This window comes from Heptranchias perlo, chromosome 8 (assembly GCF_035084215.1).
Source record: "Heptranchias perlo isolate sHepPer1 chromosome 8, sHepPer1.hap1, whole genome shotgun sequence".
NCBI classification, from domain to species: domain Eukaryota; kingdom Metazoa; phylum Chordata; class Chondrichthyes; order Hexanchiformes; family Hexanchidae; genus Heptranchias; species Heptranchias perlo.
In genome coordinates, this window is record NC_090332.1 from 75,865,956 (window position 1) to 75,884,518 (window position 18,563).

The window sequence follows — 18,563 nt, forward strand, 5'->3', positions numbered from 1 at the left end:
AGGCAGAGTATTATTTAAATGGTGATAAATTGGGAAATATTGATGTACAAAGGGACCTGGGTGTCCTTGTACACCAGTCACTGAAAGCAAACATGCAGGTGCAGCAAGCAGTTAGGAAGGCAAATGGTATGTTGACCTTCATTGCAAGAGGATTTGAGTACAGAAGCAAGGATGTCTTACTGCAGTTATACAGGGCCTTGGGGAGACCACACCTGGAGTACTGTGTGCAGTTTTGGTCACCTTACCTAAGAAAGAATATACTTGCCATAGAGGGAGTGCAGCGAAGGTTCACCAGACTGATTCCTGGGATGGCAGGACTATCGTATGAGGAGAGATTGGGTCGACTAAACCTGTATTCACTAGAGTTAAAAAGAATGAGAGGGGGTCTCATTGAAACATATAAAATTCTGACAGGGCTAGACAGTCTGGATGCAGGGAGGATGTTTCCCTTAGCTGGGGGGGGGTCTAGAGCGAGGGGTCACAGTCTCAGGATACGGGGTAGGACATTTAGGACTGAGATGAGGAGAAATTTCTTCACTCAGAAGGTGGTGAACGTGTGAAATTCTCTACCCCAGAAGGCTGTGGAGGCCAAGTCACCGCATATATTTAAGAAGCAGATAGATAGATTTCTAGACACAGAAGACATCAAGGGGTATGGGGAGAGAGTGGGAATATGGTTTTGAGATAGAGGACCAGCCATGATCATATTGAATGGCAAAGCAGGCTCGAAGGGCCGAATGGCCTACTCCTGCTCCTATTTTCTATGTTTTTATGATAGACTTCAAGAGAAAATAACAGGCTAGTGGCATGCGCGGACACATGGTAGATGAAAGCTAACGCAGAAAAATGCGAAGTGATGCATTTCGGTAGAGGAGAATGAGGAGAGGCAACATAGACGAGAGGGCACAACCCTAAAAGGGGTACAGGAACAGAGAGATCTGAGGGTATATGTGCACAAATCACTGAAGGTGGCAGGGCAGGTTGAGAAAGCGGTTAAAAAAGCATACGGGATCCTGGGCTTTATAAATAGAGGCTTAAAGTACAAAAGTATGGAAGTCATGATGAACCTTTATAAAACACTGGTTCGGCCACAACTGGAATATTGTGTCCAGTTCTGGGCACCACACTTTAGGAAAGATGTGAAGGCCTTAGAGGGGGTGCAGAAGAGATTTACTAGAATGATTCCAGGGATGAGGGACTTTAGTTACATGGATAGACTGGAGAAGCTGGGGTTGTTCCCCGAACAGAGAAGTTTGCAAGGAGATTTGATAGAGGTATTCAAAATCATGAAGGGTCTAGACAGAGTAGATAGAGAGAAACTGTTCTTATTAGCGGAAGGGTCAAGAACCAGAGGACATAGATTTAAGGTGACTGGCAAAAGAACCAAAGGTGACATGAGGAAAAACTTTTTTTTTTACACAGCGAGTGGTTAGGATCTGGAATTCCAGTGAGAAAGATCAACTCTAGGGGAAGGACATATCATCCGTGGCTAACTAAGGAAGCTAAAGATTGAGAGAAAAAGCAAACAATTCCGCAAAGGTTAGTGGCAGATCAGAGGAATGGACAGAATTAAAAAAACAGTAAAGAATGACTAAAAGAATAATAAGGGGGAAGAAATTAGAGTACAGGAGAAAGCTAGCTAGATATAAAAACAGATAGTAAGAGTTTCTACAGGTATTTATAAAGGAAAAGAGTAAGTAAAGTGAGCGTTAGTCCTCTAGAGAGCTGGGGAATTAACAATGGAGAATAAGGAAATGGCGGATAAACTGAACAGATATTTTGCGTCCGTCTTCACTGTGGAGGATACAAATAATTGTGAATCAAGAGGTGAAAAGGAGGGAGGAACTTAAAACATTTACAATCACCAGGGAAAGGGTTCTGAAAAATATATTAGAACTAAAAGCTGACAAGTCCCCAGGTCCTGACGGACTTCATCCTAGGGTCTTAAAAGAAGTGGCTGCAGAGATAGTAGGTGCATTGGTATTAATTTTTCAAAATTCCCTAGATTCTGGAAGGTCCCATCAAATTGGGAAATAGCGAATGTAACTCCTCTATTCAAGAAAGGAGGGAGACAGAAAGCAGGAAACTACACGCCAGTTAGTTTAACATCTGTCGTAGGGAAAATGCTAGAATCTATTATTAAGAAGATTATAGCAGGGCACTTAGAAAATCTCAATGCAATCAGGCAGAGTCAACACGGCTTTGTGAAAGGGAAATCGTGTTTGACTAATTTATTAGAGTTCTTTGAAGAAGTAACAAGCAATATGGATAAAGGGGATCCCGTGGATGTAGTGTACTTGGATTTCCAGAAGGCATTTGACAAGGTGCCACATCAAAGGCTACTACACAAAATAAGAGCTCATGGTGTAGGGGGTAATATATTAACATGGATAAAGGATTGGTTAGCTAACATGAAACAGAGAGTAGGCATAAATGGGTCATTTTTAGGTTGGCAAGATGTAACGAGTGGAGTGCCACAGGGATCAGTGCTGGGGCCTCAACTATTTACAATCTATATCAATGACTTGGATGAAGGGACCGAATGTATGGTTGCTAAATTTGCTGATGACACAAAGGTAGGTAGGAAAGCAAGCTGTGAAGAGAACATAAGGAGTCTGTAAAGGGATATGGATAGTTTAAGTGAGTGGGCAAAAATTTGGCAGATGGAGTATAATGTGGGAAAATGTGAACTTCTCCACATTGGCAAGAGGAACAGAAATTATTTAAATGAAGAGAGATTGCAGAACTCTGAGGTACAGAGGGATCTGAGTGTCCTAGTACATGAATCACAAAAAGTTAGTATGCAGGTACAGTAAGTGATTAGGAAGGCAAATGTAATGTTGTCATTAATTGCAAGGGGAATGGAATATAAAAGTAGAGATGTTTTGCTACAGTTGTACAGGGCATTGGTGAGACCACATCTAGAATACCGTGTGCAGTTTTGGTCTCCTTATTTAAGAAAGGACATAATTGCTTTAGAGGTGGTTCAGGGAAGGTTCACTCAACTGATTCCTGGGATGAGGGGGTGTTATCTTATGAGGAAAGGGTGGACAAGTTGGGCATGTATACATTGGAGTTTAGAAGAATGAGAAGTGATCTTATTGAAACGTAAGATCTTGAGGGGACTTGAAGGGATAGACGCTGAGAGGATGTTTCCCCTTGTGGGAGAGACTAGAACTAGAGGCCTCAATTAAAAATAAGGGGTCTCCCATTTAAGACGGAGATGAGGAGTAACTTTTTCTCTCAGAGGGTCGTGAGTCTCTGGAACTCCCTTCCCCAGAGAGCAGTAGAGGCAGGGTTATTGAATATTTTTAAGGATGTGTTAGATAGATTCTTGATTAACAAGGAAGTCAAAGGTTATAGTAGGTAGACCGGAAAGTACAGCTGAGGTCACAATCAGATCAGCCATGATCTTATCAAATGGCAGAGTAGGCTCAAGAGGCCGAATGGTCTACTCCTGCTCTTAATTCGTAGGTTCATATAGAATGCACTGCCCCAGGGGGTGGTGGAGGCAGATTCAATCGTAGCCTTCAAAAGGGAACTGGATAAGTATTTGAAAGGAAAAAATTTGCAGGGCTATGGGGATAAGGCGGGGGGAGTGGGACTAGCTGGATTGCTCTTGCATAGAGCCAGCGTGGACTTGATAGCTCCTGCTATAACCTTTCTATGATTAAGAGAAAGAGGGTGACTAAGAGCAATGTGAGCCCCTTAATGACGGACACAGGTGATATTATAATTGGAAATCAGGAAATGAGAAACTTACTAAATAGCTACTTTGTATCGGTTTTCAAAGTAGAGGATGAGGATAATGAGTACAAGGAAAACTAAAATAAATCAAGGGGAGGAACTAACTAGATTCAATACAAGTAAAAAAAAGGTAATGGAGAAACTAATGAGATTAAAGATAGATAAATCTCCAGGTCCCAATGGTTTCCACCCCAGTATCTTAAAAGAGGTGGGTAAGGAAATTGTTGATGCATTCGGCATGATCTTCCAAAACTTTCTTGATTCAGGAGTTGTCCCCTTGGATTGGAAAAATGCCAATGTCATTGCATTATTTAAGAAGGGTAGGAGAGATAAACTAAGAAGTTATAGGCCTATTAGTCTTAATGTCAGCTGTGGGGAAGTTACTAGAATCTGTTATTAGGGACAGAGTGACTGAGCATTTGGACAATTAGGAGCTGAGCAGAGTCAGCATGGATTTGTAACGGGCAAGTCATGTCTAACGAACCTAGTTGAATTTTTAGAGGAGGTAACAAATGTGGTAGATAAGGGATTGTCTATGGATGTTATTTACATGAACTTCCAGAAGGCATTCGACAAGGTTCCATAAGAGAGTGTTAACAAAAACGATAGCGCATGGAACTGGAGGCAATATATTGGCTTGGAGGTAGGAGAGAGAGAGCAGGGATAATGGTACTCAAATTGGCAGGATGTGATTAATGGTGTCCCCCAGGGATCTGTACTGGGGCCTCAGATTTTCACTATATTTATAAATGACCTGGATGAAGGAATAGAGTGTATCTAAGTTTGCTGATGACACTAAGTTAGGTAGCACAGTAAATAGTGTAGATGGGAGCAGAAAGTTGCAAAGGGACATCGATAGATTAAGTGAGTAGGCAAAACTGTGGCAGATGGATTTCAATGTGGCAAAGTGTAAAGTCATCCACTTTGGGCCTAAGAAAGAAAGATCAGAGAATTTTCTAAATGGCGAGAAGCTGGGAACTGTGGATGAGCTGAGAGATTTAGGGGTCCAAGAACAGAAATCACTACAAGCTAGTGGACAGGTACAAAAAGTAATTTAAATGGCTAATGGAATATTGGCCTTTATCTCAGGGGAGCTGGTGTGGAAGTTACGTTACAGCTGTAAAAGCTCTGGTGAGATCCCATCTGGAGTACCGCATTCAGTTCTGGACATCGCACACAAGGGTAGTGGAAATCTGGAACGCTCTCCCCCAAAAAGCTGTTGAGGCTAGGTCAATTGAAAATTTCAAAACTGAGATTGATAGATTTATGTTAGGCAAGGGTATTAAGGGTTATGGAACCAAGGCAGGTAGACGGAGTTACGGTACAGTTCAACCAAGATCTAATTGAATGGCGGAACAGGCTCAAGGGGCTGAATGGCCTACCTCTGCTCCTAAGTTCCTATGCCCTCTAATTATTGACTTGCCAACCAATGGAAATAGTTTCCCCCCCCCACTTTATTTTATCCAAACTTGTGATTATTTTGAGAACTTCTATTCAACCTCCTTTTAACCTTCTTTGTTGGAATAAAAACAGAAATTGCTGAAATACACAGATTTAGGATACACACCTAAAATGTCATGACCTGTCTTCTCTCTTTATAGATGCTGACTGCCCTCCTGTGTATTCCAGCATTTTCAATTTTTATTTCTGTTTTTCAGCATTTGTACTTATTCCTTTTATTTTCCCAGTTTCTTTAGTCTCTCATCCCTGATATCATCTTAGGGAATTTCTTCTGTCCCACCTCCATGGCCTTGACATCTTTCCTAAAGGTGCCCAACATTAGACACAATATTCTAATTGTGGCCTGACTTAGGATTTGTATAGATTTATCAACTTGTCCTACCACTTTAAAGATTTGAGTATCTGAACCCAAGTCTCTCTGCTTCTCTTTACTCCTTTTAAAGTTTTACCATTTAGTACGCATTTCCTCTCATTCTTCTTCCGAAAATGTATTTGTGAAACATCTTGGGACATTGATTTATAATACATCTTGGGACATTGATTTATAATAAAGGCACTAAATACAAATGATTGTTACTATATCTCATTGTCAGATAGTACAGCTAACTAGTGCTTATCCTCTGTTTTTGCTAACAGAAGCAGTGACATTGGTAAGCATGGCAACATGTTGGTGTGGAGATAATGGGAAGAATTATGCAGCGCAATTATGTTCACACGTTTTGTAGTACTAACAATAGTGTGGCACATCATGTTTTATATTGTCTCTATCTTCCCAATCCATCCATTACAGCACAAGAGGCCATTCAGCCCCTCACACCTGAGCCAGAGCTAGCCCTTCAACTACTACCATCTACTCTTATTCCATTTCCCTGTCCTTTCCCAATGTTATTTTACATTTTTCCTGTACAAATACTTATCCAATTCCCTTTCGAGTGATATTATAGTCTCAGTCTCAACAGTCACTTGTGGTAAAGCGTTCCGTGTTCCAATAACCCTCTGTGTGGGAAAAAAAATCTAACTTCCCTCTTCATTTTTCTAGTGATAATCTTCAGTGTATGGCTCATTGTTAAGAAGGGGTCAATCAGTGCACAGTATTTACCCTCTCAATCTTTAAAAGCTGTATTATACCCCCCTCCCTTCCATTAACCTTTTTGTTCCACTGGAAAAAGCCCCAATTTTTCAAGCCGTTCTTCAGAATGATAACTTCTCATTCCTGGTGTATTTCTAGTGAAGTTTCACTGTACCCTTTTCATGGCTCTAAAATGTTTCCCATATTGGGCACCCAGAACTGCTCATACTATTCCAAACCAATCTCCAGTATAAATTCAACATCACTTCTTTGCTTATATAAATTCCATTAGCCTTTTCTAACCGCATTTGAAGACTTGTATTTATACATTTAGGTCTCTGTTCCCCACTCTGGTAAGAATCTGACTTCATTATCCCCCAAAATACACTACTTCACATTTCTCACACTGAACAGCATCTGCCACTTAACCGCCCAACCTGCTAACCTGACTATGTCCTCCTGCACTCTTCCGCACAGTCTGCCATGCCCCCTAACTTGGTATCGTGTCCTTGTGTCTACGACCAAGTCATTTACATAAACAGAATTTAAGAGGAACCACAACAGATCCTTAGGGTACAGCACTAGCTACATTCCACCAATCCAAAAAGCATCCATTCAGGCCACCTTTTTGCTTTCTATCCCATAGCCATCTCTCTATCCATGCCGCTATATTTCCTTTAATACTATGTACCTTAATCATCTCATATGTTGTATCATATCAAACATTTGCTGAAAATCCATATTTACAACACCCATCACATTCCCTTTATACATTGTAATTTTATCAAAAAGTTCAATGATATTAGTCAAGCATGACCTGCCCATTACAAATCCAGGCTGACTGGCTCTAGTTAAGCCATGCATTTCTAAGTGTCCACTAATTTCATCCCTAATTATGGTGATTAGAAGTTTATGCATGATATGTGCAGCAAAATCACGAAAGAACTATTAAATCCAATATTAGTAAAGATTTTTATTTCCTTGGCACTTACAGGCTACGTGTCACAAATTTTCAAGTTGTATAGTGTCATTTTTGTTGAAAAAGTTTAATTTAATCGATTTTTTGTTCCACCTCAATGTCACTGCAGAGTCAGGCCATGCTCTTCCTAGCATCTGCCAAAATACCAGTGTGCTGAAAGTTCATATACAATGAACTGATATTCATTTAGGCTTTGTGGTACAGAACAAAGTAACCACTTGGGGGCATTGGCACATTGAGAATAGAATTATATGACCAAAGATTGAGGACAATTAGGTTAAGTCACTATGGCATGGCAGGAAGATAACTAATTATATTTTTGTGATGCATCACCAGGACTTATATTATAACATTCTTGAAGACTTCTGAAATCCATAGAGGCCATGGTTTACAGTCCTTCAGCCCTTATCTACAATCAACATTTGTATAAATTACAATGCACACACATACTATCTTGGAGTCTTCCATGTAAATGCTTAAAAAGTTATACAATCATACATACAAATAAACTTTATCCGTTTTTCTATTAACCCATCTTAGCCAGTAGAAAAAGAGCAAAGTATTACCACTTACATAGCTAACAACAATTATGTTCAAAAAACACAGAATGCAAAATTTAAGAGTTTATTTTACCACAATGCCAGCACAGATATTGGTGAAAACCACTAAACAAACTGGTGCCGTTGCCCTCTAAGGTCAGGGACACTACCAAAAAAAAAGTACATTTATGTTGCAGAACCATTTCCTAAACAGATTCTGCAACACTGCCTCAGCGTGATTTCTACAGCAACCAGAGCACCAGGTGAGCATGTTCACTTGTGTTCACACAGCTATTTTAATTTACAATTCAGAATTATTTATCTTGCTGCTATCCTTTCCCAAGTGACCGGAGTAGAACCACTTTGCTGGTTACTAAATGCAGGATGAGATACTCAGCCCATTAGCCGTAAAAATATAAGGCTGCATCCTATAGCGAACCTGATTCTGCTTACTTTGACACTGGGACAGTGCTGCCTCTGAAATCACCCAGCTCTGGAATGTTCATAGGGCCTCTGGAAGTACCATTACTGCCCTCTTTACTTTACTGCACTGTTAATGGTGGGTGACATGGCAAACACATACTAAACCTCAAGTTATTTTTCCCTCCCCAACCAGACTCCTGGATTTGTACCAATGGATTAAAAAAAAGTGCAATCCCAATTTCAGCAACTAACCCCTAACAAACAGAAGCGTAATCCTAACATCCACACCTCCCTCAACTTTTGCACAAACTCCAGTCACATCAGCGGAAGGTTTCCTCTGCTTGCTATGTGTAACAAAATCATAAGCCCGTTGATTGAAAACGCATTTAGAATGGTTACATACAGTAGATAAAACTCTCCCACCACTGCCACCCCCCCTCCCCCCCCAAAATATCCCTGAATCCTATGTTATTGGACAGACTCAGACTCATACAAACCATTTAATTGGTCACTCAAGGCTCCATTTCAGACCCACTTTCTAAGTCACTGGTTTCTTGCTAGTTTTCTGGATGTGGGCACCAAATGGTAAATTTGCTGTTAATTACAATAGCAACTATTCAAATATAGGAACAGGAGTAGGCCATTCAGCCCCTTGAACCTGCTCTGCAATTCAATTAGATCATGGCTGATCTGTACCTCAACTCCATTTACCCTCCTTTGATCCATATCCCTTGATATCTTTACCTAACAAAAATCTATCGATCTCAGTCTTGAAAATTTCAACTGGCCCAACATCCACAGCCTTTGCAGGGAGAAAGCTCCAGATTCCTACTACCCTTTGTGTGAAAAAGTACTTCCTGATTTCACTCCTGAAAGGCCTAGCTCTAATTTTAAGATTGTGCCCCCTTGTTCTGGATTCCCCACCAGAGGAAATAGGTGATGTGCTATGTTGCCATACCCCATGTCAGGCCTGATATGCTTAATATACCTAATGACACCTCAGAGATCACCAACTCTCCTTCCCCTCTCATTTTCTTTGCCTCTTCTCCTGAAGGTAGTGAGTCGTGCTAGAGCCCTCCAGTGGCTTACCCAAGCCTAGACAGTGAATATTAGCAGACCATTCAACCATTGAGGATATAACAACCACTCCTCTTCATACATTTCCCTGCATGGGTCACTGAAACTCTACTGGTATTTCTGCTCCCTAGCTCAGAGACGTTAAGGCTAACTGCAGTGCCCTGCTACCTCTGGTAAGATTAGTCAACTTAGCACAGAGCAGCAATCAAGCCAGGGACCCCAACTAACAGTTATGGTTTGACACCGCAGTAGAAAGTGCAACTACACTCTGAGCCACACCAAGAAAGCCCCATCGCTAACTTTTTCCAGTAGTGTTTCTATAATGGAGATCTTCAGATTGAGACTACATTCCGACCCTCCATCACACACACACAAATACTCCAGAGAAACACACCATAATGTAATCCCTATCCCATGAGGTGTTACTTTTTCAATGGGCCAGTCCAATCTCAGATTTTCTTCCATTTTAGCTCTTTAATAAAAGTTTTAGGGTGAATTTCTGAGCCCATTAACTTGAGCAATTAGAGAGGGTGCAGAAAAGATTTACTAGAATGGTTCCAGGAATGAGGGACGTCAGTTATATGGCTAGACTGGAGAAGCTGAGATTGTTCTTCTTAGAGCAGAGAAGGTTAAAAGGAGATTTGATTGAAGTGTTCAAAATCATGAAGGGTTTAGATAAAGTAAATAAAGAGAAACTGTTCTCATTGGCAGAAGGGTTGAGAGCCAGAGGACACAGATTTAAGGTGATTACCAAAAGAACCAAAGGCGACATGAGGAAAAACTGTTTTACGCAGCGAGTAGTTATGATTTGGAATGCGCTGCCAGAAAGGGTGGTGGAAGCAGATTCAATCGTGGCTTTCAAAAAGGAACTGGATAAATACTTGAAAGGAAAAAATTTGCTTGGCTACAGGAAAAGAGCAGCGGAATGGGACTAACTGGATTGCTCTTACAAAACGTTGGCATGGGCTCGATGGGCCAAATGGCCTCCTTCTGTGTTGTAACCATTCAATGATTCTATGACTCAGTGTCAATACTGGGGAACAGTCAGGTTCAAACACAAGACACAGAGCAGAACTCTCTCTCTACTCTGCCTCAACTAAACTTCAGAAGATTCAGCCTGACTGCACCAGAAGAATGTTTTCCAATTCCCCATAGCAGTCTTCCTTCTAACCAATTTGTGCTGGATATTGAGCAGCCTTTTGCTTTGAACTCATCCATTAGGAACTGAAAGTGAGTTCAGAACAAAAGGCTTCTCATAATGCCTAAACTTATTTTACACAGGACCCCATTTACCAGCGGACGGGAGACTTTCACTCAGAGACTGGCATTATTTCACACCTAGGTTCCACAGATGAAAGTTCCAACCCTAACACCACACTCACTGTAAGCTCTCACTCTTCAAAAGATCATTCCTTTCACCAAAAATATACAAAAACGAAACGTTGTAAAATGCCTGTCACAGAAATGGATCTGAACTCAATGAAGATTTATACTAACTTCACTTTTCAAAAAAAACGACAGCACACATATCTGCCATTTTGTATGCCTTTTCCTGCCCCCACTGCAGAGTGAAATTGGCTGGTTGAAGGCAGCTCAGTAAGTACAATATCAGCAGCACATCCTGCATGACGATGACACACAAGCAGCTGCCCCCTGCTGTTGTATTTAAATCGGCAGCAGGCCTGTCAATTTAAGTTGAAGAATTCCATTTTGGTACAAACTGTAGAACTGCTTCATTATGTTTCAAATTAGCTTGCTCTAATAGTGACTTTGGTGCTACTTATTAAAGTGTGTTCTTTTGATATAGAATTTATTAGGTCTTTAAGTTATACTACAACCTGTCAGTTAAAATCACGGCAGAATAAAGTGGAAAGGGCACGTGCTGAATCCGACCTGGGGGCTGAGACCATCTGTCAGACCCTCGAGTTAGCTGACAGGTTATGATTGGGGTCACAGATGAGAAGAGAGCCCGAGATCCTTGATACCTGGATAGAGGTAGGGTTCTGCAGTATAGGTTAGATACATTAACAACAGTGTAAAGGGGCATTTTAAGGCTCAGTTCCAGTGGAGTGTGACAGCCTTAGGACAGGTCATTTCAAAATTAACAAAAGCAGGGCCAGTTTGTTAACTCTATAATAAATATCCTTAAGTAAAATGCTTGCTATAATTCAACGCTTCATATACAAATGGCTTTAACATGTCATTTTCCCAAGTATACACCTCAGAAGTGTAACAAGAGAGTGAACACTTACTGTAGTCAGCTGTGGTTATTAGTGGAATACCCACTTTATTCCACTCCTGGAAAAAGTGATAACATCAAATGACAAATCCACACATGGAATAAACCCTGTTTATTTTAGTATTTGATTTCAGTTTCTCAAGTGCAGAGGCACTTTACCACCTTCCCATTAGGTCACATGCAGGGCTTACACAGTAATTGAATAAATAAAACTCCATTTCTATGGCATGGGTATCCAGACCTTTTATTGGTATTTTGGGGGCTGCTTTTCTACAAAAATAAAAACTAGTGGCTTTGCCTATTATATACAATGGGGCTACTATTCCTTTTAATCATGGTGGCTGATTTAAGTCAAATTTTGTTTTTATCCCATGGGATCTATACCATATTTATAGGATGACATTCTGTGAATTTATGTGATTTTCCATGAAAACCAGTGAACTCAGTTGTATGAACTTCCTCTCCAGAAATTAGCGACAGCCTTCTGGGAAACCTCCTAATCAGGATAATTAAAAACTGATTATTTAGCTTAGTGGCAATAGGAACAAAAATAAATGAAACAGCTGAATATGACACAGTTAAGTAAGGAAACATGAGCCACTGTGCACTCACAGAATACAGTCTGAAACCGCAGTGCTAAGAGGGGCTTTCTTTTCCAGCCAGTAACCATGATTTGGAAAAAGAAAACTATGTCAAGTCACCCAGTTCTGAGAGTGAACTCGGTAGAAGGTGACGAGCGTAGTTCCAGCTGCTATATTTGTCACACATGGGGGTGGGGGGAATTAATCTCAAAGTACCAAAGAATATGTTAACTGCCATTTATACTCTATTAACTGTGTAACATTAGAGGCTGTGTTTGTACTATATTAACTGTGTAACATTACACCAGTATTAGTTCACAAGTGCGGTTTAAAGCCTTAGTTTTGTCAGGTTAACGGTAACAAGTTCCTGCAGACTGCGCAGCGCAAGAGTTAAAGGAAGTCGGCAAACTGCCAAAGTGCATTAGGTATTGTTCTCAAATAAAATCACCAGCAGAGTCACATCTCAAACTTTTCTGCTCTCACAATATTTATACACACACACACAGTTGACCACACCATCCTCCCCTGTCATCCAGCTGGGTGGGACTGCGCTCGCCTGGTTCCATTCTTACCTAAACAGTTGTAGCCACAGAATCACCTGCAATGGCTTCACTTCCTGCTCCCGCACCATTACCTCCGGAGTCCCCCAAGGATCTATCCTTGGCCCCCTCCTATTTCTCATCTACTTGTTGCCCACATCATCTGAAAACATGTCAGGTTCGACATGTCGCTGACAACACCCAGCTCTACCTCGCCGCCATCCCCCTCAACCCCTCCTCTTTGATTTGTTACACTGCTTGACTGACATCCATACTGGATGAGCAAAAATTTCCTCCAACTAAATATTGAGAAGACCGAAGCCAGTGTCTTCGGTCCCCAACACTAACTCCATTCCCTAGCCACCAACTCCACCCCTCTCCCTGGCCACTGTCTGAGGCTGAACCAGACCATTTGCAATCTTGGCAACCCACTTGACCGAGATGAGCTTCCAGCCACATGTCTGCTCCATCACCATGACCGCCTACTTCCACCTCCATAACATCGTCCGTTTCTGCTACTGCCTCAGCTCATCTGCTACTAAAACCCTCATCCATGCTTTTGTTACCTCCAAACTTGACTATTCCAATACTCTCCTGGCAGGCCTCCCATCTTCCATTCTCCATAAACTTGAGCTCATCCAAAACTCTGCTGCTTGTGTCCTAAATCACACTAAGTCCCGTTCACCCATACCCCTGTGCTTGCTGACCTACTTTGACTCCTGGTCCAGAAACGCCTCAGTTTTAAAATGCTCATTGTTTTTAAATCTCTCCATAGCCTCACCCCTCCCTATCTCTGTAACCTCCTCCAGCCCGACAACCCTCCGAGCTCTCCGCTCTCCTTCAATTCTTGCCGCTTGCGCATCCCCAATTTTAGGTGCACCACTATTGGCGACGCCTTCAGCTGCCTAGGCCTCAAGCTCTGGAATTCCCTTACCAAACCTCTGCATCTCTCTCTCTCTCCTCCTTTAAGACACCCCTGAAAACCTACCTCTTTGACCAAGCTTTTGATCACCTGTCCTAATAGCTCCTTATGTGGCTCAATGTCAAATTTTGTTTGAAAAAAATCACCCCTTTGAAGCCCTTGGGAAGTTTTACTACCTTAAAGGCGCTACATAAGTGCAAGAAGTTGTACATATATAAATAAAAACTCCCAGCAGATTGAAAATTGGACACCAACCTGGTCACGTTAAATAATTAAGAGTTTGATAAAAGTCAAGAGATGTGTTTTAAAACTACCCCCATTCAAGAAGGGATTTAATTTCACTCATTCACAGAAATGCGCACGGAAGGAGCGCTATCGGGGCCCGATTTTGGCCGCGAACTTTCAGCCAGGAGAGAGTGCGCGACAGAAGTCTGGCGGATAGTTGGCACTGTGACCTACTCCCTTGCCCGGCTCGGGTCGAGTCGGCTCCACTCGGCTCGGCTGGCGCTAATTATTCTAATAGTTTGCTGGGATCCCGCCCCGTTTGCTGGTGGCGCTGTGGGGCCGGGAGTCTCTCGCTCTCGCCCCGTGTGACCGGATGAGTGTCTCCCGCAGGCCGCCACTTCCGCACCTCCAGCATCGGGGCATGGGGACAAAGAGAGACCGGCAGCCGGCCCGCCTCACACCGACAGCGGAAGAGTGGCCGGCTCGTTCGGTGTCGGAGCGCGCGCGCGCTCCACCCCTGGGCCTGGGCGGCCCGCTCCACCGTGCAGCCCACTGAGCTCGGACCCCGGCGCACTCTCACCCCTCGCTCCTGCTCCCCCCTCCGGTCCCGCGACCCCCCTCCTCACACACCCGCTCTCCCCCCCCCCCCCGGTACCGACCTGCGGCCTCCTCCTCCAGGCCCGTGCAGCTTTTTATTTTATTTGTATCCGGCCTTTTGCCCCGTCTGCGCGCACCGACCGACCGAACGAGCGGGACCGAACTGCGCTGCGCTCCGCTCCGCCGCCTTCCTCCCAACCAAACTGCTAAACGGTTGCTGCACGTTCCGTTACGTTCGCCGTCACATGACCGGAGTGGGCTGAGAGCTCCCGGGGCGCTGAGGCGGCGCGAGGCACAGGGACAGGACAGGGCGCGCGAGGTGGCGCCGGCCGAGCGGGCGGCCTGCAGTAAATTGCAGCACAAAGAAGGACCCCGCGCCTTTGCTTTGTAACCGGTGAATCGGGATATTTCTCCCGGTAACAGAGGAAATAAATGCAAAGCAAAGCACCGGGGCATAACCATATTCCTGCTGCAATGCAACCCTCCGTTCCCCCCCTCCTCTTTTTCTTTAAGTAAATGCACACTTGCAACCGGTGCACCGGGGCATCTCACCCGGTAAAAGAACAAATAAATGCAAACATGCACCGGCATAACCACGTTCCTGCTGCAATATAACCTCCCCCTTACATTAAATAAACACCGTTTTTATTGCGGCTCCTTTTAACTTCTAATCAAAACTTTTAAACTATTGTTTACTCCAATGAAAAAGTTAACTTGCTGTTGAGTTCTGCCTCTGTATACATATTTTTTTAATTGCAATGCAATTTTTTAAAAAGGGGGAGCCCACCCTAAGGTCCAAAGCAACAATCCAAGGTCATTTGGTAGCACGCTGTCCAAATATGGTAGTGAGGCGATTACATTTTAAGCAAGGCAGGGGGATGAATGGGGTCAGTCAGTTACAGATGCTTAGATTGCTGCTTGCGCTACATCCTGTATAACACGGAGGGGTTAGGGTTGCAGGATTTTGCCCGTTCCATTTCCTGAGCCTTTGAGGTTGCTTCTTTTATTTGCAGCAAAGTAAGGTTTTCAAACGTATTAATCCAGAGCCCTTTATTGTAGAATCACATTTTTTTACTGTGCCTTTAAGAGACGAGCCCTTCACTACAGGATCACGTTTTTTTTTTACTGTGCCTTTAAGAGCAGAGCTGCTTCTTTTTTTGTGTGCTCTAGCAACGCTTAGTCTCATCCCTCCATACAACCGGCGCGGACTCAATGGGCTGAAAGACGTCCTTCCGTGCTATAACCTTTCTATGATAAAGGGGAAGGGTAATTGTTATAAGAGCTATATCCTCATACTCAGTGGGCTATATGCTTTAGCCCTCCCTTGTTTCTGTGCTTTCAAAATGCTGCTTAGGGGCAGCTGGGAGGAGACATTTTGTGGAGAATCTCCTCTTCACTGGTAGCAGGAATTGAGTGTACTGACCGTAACCCTCTTAATCTTACTGCTGATGTCACTAAGGGACTGCACAAAATGTCTGCTTTTTAAGATGCCTTTGACCAGCAGTTTGAAAGCTTATAAAGCACAGGCACAGGGAGCTGCGGTTAAGTATGTAGCTTATCTCCCTCTGTGATTATTTAGGATAATTCAATAGTATAATTCTAACCATTTTAAAATAAATGAGTGCATTGGGCTGCAGTATAAAATAGCATATGGTTGCTCACCCATATGCCTTTTCAGACACACTCTGCTTTAAGCTAATAGAGATTGGGGGGGGGGGGGGTTCAGGTAAGGATAAATTTATAAGACTAAAGAGAAAAGTCAAGGCTGTAGAGCAGAGTAGCGAGAACAAGCAGTGTGTGTCAGAAAGGGACAAAGTTTAACAAAGGCATTTCCCAGGGAAAAATAGTAAAAAGTTAAAATTAAAGGTGCTATATCTGAATGCATGAAGCATTCAGAACAAGATAGATGGGTTTGATCTAGTAGCCATTACTGAGACATGGTTGCAGGGTGACCAAGGTTGGGAACTAAATATTCCAGGGTACTTGACGATTAGAAGATAGGCAAAATTGAAAGGGGGGGGGGGAAGAGGGAGGAGGATAGCCCTGATAATAAAGGCTGTAGTGAGAAAGGATCTTAGTCTGAAAATCAGGATGTAGAATCAGTATGGGTGGAGTCAAGAAATAACAAGGGGCAGAAGATGCTGGTGGGAGTAGTTTATAGGCCCCCACAACAGTAGTTATAGTGTTGGTCAGAGTATAAATTAGAGGGACATGTAACAAGGGTAATGCAGTAATCGTGGGGGACTTTTTTTTAATTCGTTCATGGGATGTGGGCGTCGCTGGCGAGCCCAGCATTTATTGCCCATCCCTAATTGCCCTTGAGAAGGTGGTGGTGAGCCGCCTTGAACCGCTGCAGTCCATGTGGTGACGGTTCTCCCACAGTGCTGTTAGGAAGGGAGTTCCAGGATTTTGACCCAGCGACGATGAAGGAACGGCGATATATTTCCAAGTCGAGATGGTGTGTGACTTGGAGGGGAACGTGCAGGTGGTGTTGTTCCCATGTACCTGCTGCTCTTGTCCTTCTAGGTGGTAGAGGTCGCGGGTTTGGGAGGTGCTGTCGAAGAAGCCTTGGCGAGTTGCTGCAGTGCATCCTGTGGATGGTACACACTGCAGCCACAGTGCGCCGGTGGTGAAGGGAGTGAATGTTTAGGGTGGTGGATGGGGTGCCAATCAAGCGGGCTGCTTTATCTTGGATGGTGTCGAGCTTCTTGAGTGTTGTTGGAGCTGCACTCATCCAGGCAAGTGGAGAGTATTCCATCACACTCCTGACTTGTGCTTTGTAGATGGTGGAAAGGCTTTGGGGAGTCAGGAGGTGAGTCACTCGCCGCAGAATACCCAGGCTCTGACCTGCTCTCGTAGCCACAGTATTTATATGGCTGGTCCAGTTAAGTTTCTGGTCAATGGTGACCCCCAGGATATTGATGGTGGGGGATTCGGCGATGGTAATGCCGTTGAATGTCAAGGGGAGGTGGTTAGACTCTCTCTTGTTGGAGATGGTCATTGCCTGGCACTTATCTGGCGCGAATGTTACTTGCCACTTATGAGCCCAAGCCTGGATGTTGTCCAGGTCTTGCTGCATGCGGGATCGGACTGCTTCATTATTTGAGAGGTTGCGAATGGAACTGAACACTGTGCAGTCATCAGCGAACATCCCCATTTCTGACCTTATGATGGAGGGAAGGTCATTGATGAAGCAGCTGAAGATGGTTGAGCCTAGGACACTGCCCTGAGGAACTCCTGCAGCAATGTCCTGGGGCTGAGATGATTGGCCTCCAACAACCACTACCATCTTCCTTTGTGCTAGGTATGACTCCAGCCACTGGAGAGTTTTCCCCCAGATTCCCATTGACTTCAATTTTACTAGAACTCCTTGGTGCCACACTCGGTCAAATGCTGCCTTGATGTCAAGGGCGGTCACTCTCACCTCACCTCTTCAGCTCTTTTATCCATGTTTGGACCAAGGCTGTAATGAGGTCTGGAGCCGAGTGGTCCTGGCGGAACCCAAACTGAGCATCGGTGAGCAGGTTATTGGTGAGTAAGTGCCGCTTGATAGCACTGTCGACGACACCTTCCATCACTTTGCTGATGATTGAGAGTAGACTGATGGGGCGGTAATTGGCCGGATTGGATTTGTCCTGCTTTTTGTGGACAGGACATACCTGGGCAATTTTCCACATTGTCGGGTAGATGCCAGTGTTGTAGCTGTACTGGAACAGCTTGGCTAGAGGCGCAGCTAGTTCTGGAGCACAAGTCTTCAGCACTACAGCTGGGATGTTGTCGGGGCCCATAGCCTTTGTATCTTCATATAGACTCGGCAAACCAAATTAGCAAAAGTAGTTCGGAGGGTGAGTTCATGGAATGCATTCGAGACAGTTTTCTGGAACAATATGTCGAGGAACCAACAAGGAAGCAGGCTATTGTTGATCTAGTATTGTGTAATGAGGCAGGCTTAATTAGTAATCTTATAGTTAAGGATTCTCTGGGTGTGAGTAGAATTTCATATTGAGTTTGAGAGTGATGTAGTTAGATCCAAAACTACGGTCTTAAATTTAAACAAAGCCTATTACTTAGGTATGAGGGGTGAGTTGGCTAAGTTAGATTGGGAAATTAGATTAAAATATATGACGGTAGATAAGCATAAAGAAATAATTCATAAAATCTCAAC

The 18,563-nt window shown here is 43.4% G+C and overlaps 1 protein-coding gene across 1 annotated transcript in view; it reads right to left on the reverse strand.

Annotated features, from left to right (window-relative positions):
- zbtb2b (zinc finger and BTB domain containing 2b) overlaps positions 1–14,636 on the reverse strand; it is a 34,171-nt gene extending 19,535 nt beyond the window's left edge. Inside the window, exon 1 of the mRNA XM_067989361.1 lies at positions 14,461–14,636. The gene's annotated coding sequence lies outside the window, so the exon portion shown is untranslated. The remainder of the gene's footprint in view (positions 1–14,460) is intronic.
- Positions 14,637–18,563: the final 3,927 nt, after the last annotated feature.